General features: G+C 50.8%; 1 pseudogene; it reads right to left on the reverse strand.

Moving 5' to 3' along the window:
* Window positions 1-1,720: 1,720 nt before the first annotated feature.
* On the reverse strand, window positions 1,721-2,905 carry LOC134736726 (heterogeneous nuclear ribonucleoprotein A3-like; annotated as a pseudogene).
* Window positions 2,906-4,835: the final 1,930 nt, after the last annotated feature.

Consider the following 4,835-nt stretch of genomic DNA (forward strand, 5'->3'; position numbering starts at 1 on the left):
AGTGTGTGTGAAGACCAATTTCCATGCTGGCACAGCACGCATCCAAATATTCATGCACAGAGGCCCAGAATTAGAGCAACAAGAGAGCATTTTCAAACACTAGCACGCCCCATTCCCCTTCTGATTGCTTGTTTGCTTAGTACTTCTTCAAACAAAAAAGACTTGAATTCAACGTATAACTACCAAAGAAAGAGTAACGGTAGGGCACATACTCAGGGTTCGAATGAAATTGTAAGCACTCGCGGGAGCAAAACACTAGACATTTGTTTATATTAATATACGAATATACGACCTAAGTAACTAAAACTCTTCTCTAACAGGGCCTTCCAAAATCATTGGTGACAACATGATTTATGTTGAAATGTAAACAAGAAATGACCGTGTGTTCTTTGGGAACTTAAGAACTCAGACTATCCAAGTTTGAATTCAGGTCTGTAAGAAGTGAGAAGCCTGTACTAAGCAACTGTGCTACATTTCTGCTGCAGTTAGGTTATTTTGGACAATTATACCTAAACTATCCTTGGTTTCATCCAGCAAAAGGAATAGAATACAAACAGGAAAGCATGCCAGCCACTTACGGGTTTAATAACACATGACTTTTATTCTCTTGCTCTGAAAACTTATATCAAAAAAAAAAAGAATTTAAGGAAAGTAACTCAAGATTTATGGGGTGCTTGTGCTTCAAAGAAGAAAAAAAAAGGTACCCACTAATTTGCTCAGATATAGCAGGCCTAATGGTTCTATATTTTCAACAGGTTTTAAGAATGGTTTCTAATGTAGGAGAGGGAAAACATCCACTCTCCCTTTTCAGAATATAAATGGAGGGCACTAAACCCTCCTTACACCCAAAACCTATGGCTGCAGTTCAAATCTGACCAAGATAAATGTAGAATAGAGATGTTCTAAACACGGCTAGGACTCAGCAAGTCTAACACACTAAAATCATGATTACATTTTAAAAGAAAATGCACAAAACCAAATAGAAATGTTGACATTTTTCTCATTTGAAAGTAACCTTAATGCTATTAAATTCACAAATGCTAATTTAAATACACAACCCTATTTATCTAAAACACACATTGCAAACACACAAATGATCTATTCTCTCCACATGTCCGCGCCCATTCATATCATGCTTTGGAAATGGGGAGAATAGATTCCCCTTAAACTGCAAGTCGGCAGGTGTTTCTTCACAGTTAACTTCAGCAACATTCCTACAAAGTAGTAATTAACAACGATCTTCTTTGCTTGTTAACTCACAGGGAAACACCTTGGAAACTGCATTTTGTTAAAGTTTCTGTACTAAAATGTAGAAAAACTGAACTACACAAATATTGACAAGTTAAAAATTCCTTAATTTTCTATTCCTGGTACCACTACCACAATTTACAGGGCAATATACCTGATGTAATGAAAAGAAAAAGAAAAAGACAAAGCTACAACAGATAAAAGACCTCAGGAATGTACATCTAATTGACACTACATTGCATTAATCAATAGCTGCACTTTTTGCGAACTGTGGCTGCGACAGTCCTGAACCAGAAGGGTTCCCTGTTTAAGCTGCACTCACTTTTCTGACTATGGATCATCATTCCTTCTGTGGCGGATTTTTACAGTTCCTCTAACGCTTTTGGGAGGCCTGTCGCAAAGTAACCTGCAGCTTTCCTGACAACTCCTCGCTCTCTCTCCTGCTAAGAACTGTAGCCCTTTTCTGCTGTTTTTAGAACCTGCTGCTACCATATCCACCACTTCCACCACCAGATCCATAACCACCACCATAGGGACTGCCCGAGCCTCTTCCACCAAAACTGCCCCCTTCCCTGGGTCCATAATTTGATTGCTGTTGTCCACTATAACTTCCAAAATCATTAGAGTTGCCACCACCACCGTAGTTGCCACCGCCAAAACTTCCTCCTTCATTGTAACCGTCATATCCTCCACCACCTCCACCGTGTGCACCACCTTGGTTTCCGTATCCTGGTCCACCACCACCATAGCCCCCTCTACTTCTATAACCAGGACCACCGCCATAGTTGCCACCATCTCCTCCAGATCCACTATATCCACCATCACCTCCTCCATAACTACCTCTGCTGCCACCACCTCCACCACCATAGCATCCTCTTCCACCAAAGTTTCCACCACGGCCAAAATTACCTCCGCCACCTCCAAAGTTTCCCGCGCGACCCATAAAATTGCCAGATCCACCTCCACGACCTCTGTGTGATCCTGCAGACTGCATCTCTTGTTTAGAGAGGGCCTTTTTCGCTTCATAATTATGCCCATTAATAGTGTGGTATTGCTGAACAACAATTTTATCAACTGTGTCATGATCGTCAAAAGTTACAAAAGCAAATCCTCTCTTTTGTCCACTCTGCCCGTCTCACAGAACTTCTATGGTTTCCATCTTGCCGTACTTTTCAACGTAGTCTCTCAAATTATATTCTTCTGTATCTTCTTAAATACCACCAACAAAAATTGTTTTCAGTGTTAGATGGGCACCAGGCTTTACAGAATCCTCTCCAGAAACAGCTCTCTTTGGTTCCACTACACGCCCATCAACCTTGTGTGGTCCAGCACACATGGCTGCATCCGCCTCTTCAACACAAGAATAAGTCACAAAACCAAAGCCCCTGGAACGATTTGTATGGGGGGTCTCTCATTACCACAGAATCTGTGAGTGTGCCCCATTTCTCCGAATGTGCTCTTAAACTGTCATCTGTAGTTTCCAAGCTCAGATCACCAGTAAAACGTTTTCTCAACCGCTCTGATTCCTTTGGATCATGGCCCTCCTCCCCCCGGCGGCGACGGCGACGGCCGGAGTCGGGCTGGGGAAGACAGGGTGGCGGTTTCAGCTTCATTGTGAGTCCGGACTCGGCTCTTCCAACTCGAGTTCCCCAGGTCTCCTTTCATTTCCCTTGGCACTCAGGGAAAGGCCACTCCTTCCCGCTCGCCACCGGGCACACGCCTGGACACCTTTGTTGGTTTCGCCATCGCCCCACGTGCCCCCGGTGACAGGCATTCACGCCGTCTGCTCTGGGATACGTCAGTGCGCGCCTCATCGCCTCGTCTCCACCTCGGTTTGGCCCGGTCCTTGTCTGCACGCACGTGTCCTGGAAAGCGGTGTCGGCTTGCAGGAGCCCCAGGGCTTTCAGAAGCGGGGCGGGCCACTGCTCTTTCAACGGAAGAGGGAGGCAGAGGGCTCACGGATCAGTGAATTTTCAGCTGACACCACGCCTCGAGGGCCATGGGATCATTCTGTGCTGCAGCGAGGCCCTGGCCCGCCTCACCACATGTGGTGAGCCCATCCTTTCTCACTCGGAGGGGTCCAAAGTCACATCTGAAGAGGAGTCCTGAGAACCCTGCAGGCACCCTGAAGCTCCCGCTGCGTCGGTGGAACTCGGCTCAAGGAGGTCCCGAACACCGGACTCTTGGGTGCTGGGCCCTGGGACACGCGCGGCCCCCTCCCCCATCCGGCCCCAAACTGGACCCCGGATCCAGCCGCAGCGCCGGGGCTGCAGCAGGATCCCCCTCTGCTGGGGCGCAGCTGCCCTTATTTAAAGGGGACGGGGCCTGACTGCTGGGAGCGGAGCGCGAGTTGGCCCAGCCAGTGCGCATGCGCGAGGAGCGAGCGGATTCTCCCGTCACAGTGCTTCCCACGGTTGTCTTAGAAACCAGTCCCTGAGGCTGGGCAACGCAGCAGTCCTCCGCGGCAGCCCTTGGGTGTCCAGCCTCCGAGGCTCCGGCCTGACCTCTCCATGGGGTCCACAGGGCGGATTCCCCTAGAATCCTAGAATCAGCGCTGGGCGACGTTGACAGGCCTTGTCTTCTAGGACAGGTGCTGTCGAATCTCCTCTGCAATTCCCGTGTCACTCTTGAGGGACATCCTCTCCTCTGCTCATAGGCGGACTGTCTCCCTGAATCTTCTGGCTGTAAGGAATGTCAGGAAACCAAAGGTACTGCGCCGGACTGCGGCTGGGGTCGCGTGCAGGGGAGGATGCGTCAGGGCTGCCTGGGCGTGAAGGGTTGGGGGTGGGGTTAATCTTGCGGAAAGCTCTTTGCTCCTCTGGCAGGCATTTCAAACTGTGGCTTGGCCGGAGGCACAGGCCCCTCCTGGATCCCAGGTCTTCTTTCATTTCCCTTGGCACTCAGGGAAAGGCCACTTGTTCCCCCTTGCCTCCGGGCACATGCCTGGACACCCTTCTTGGTTTCGCTATCGCCCCATATGCCTCCGGTGACATGCATTCGCCCCATCAGCTCTAGGATACGTCAGTGCGCGCCTGATCGCCTCGTCTCTACTCGGATTTGCCGGGTCCCTGTCTGCACGTGTCCTGGAAAGCGGTGTCGGCTTGCAGGAGCCCCAGGGCTTTTAGAAGCGGGGCGGTCCACTGCTCTTTCAAAGGAGGAGGGAGGCAGAGGGCTCACGGATCAGTGAATTTTCACCTGACACCACGCCTCGAGGGCCATGGGATCCTTCTGTGCTGCAGCGAGGCCCTGGCCCGCCTCACCACATGTGGTGAGCCCATCCATTCTCACTCGGAGGGGTCCAAAGTCACATCTGAAGAGGAGTCCTGAGAACCCTGCAGGCGCCCTGAAGCTCACGCTGCATCGGTGGAACTCGGCTCAGGGAGGTCCTGAACACCGGACTCTTGGGTGCTCGGCCCTGGGACACCCGCGCCCCCATCCCCCACGCGGCCCCAAACTGGACCCCGGATCCAGCCGCAGCGCCGGGGCTGCAGCAGGATCCCCTTCTGCTGGGGCGCAGCTGCCCTTATTTAAAGGGGACGAGGCCTGACTGCTGGCAGCGGAGCGCGAGTTGGCCCAGCCAGTGCGCA

This window comes from Symphalangus syndactylus, chromosome 5, assembly GCF_028878055.3.
Source record: "Symphalangus syndactylus isolate Jambi chromosome 5, NHGRI_mSymSyn1-v2.1_pri, whole genome shotgun sequence".
Lineage (NCBI taxonomy): Eukaryota > Metazoa > Chordata > Mammalia > Primates > Hylobatidae > Symphalangus > Symphalangus syndactylus.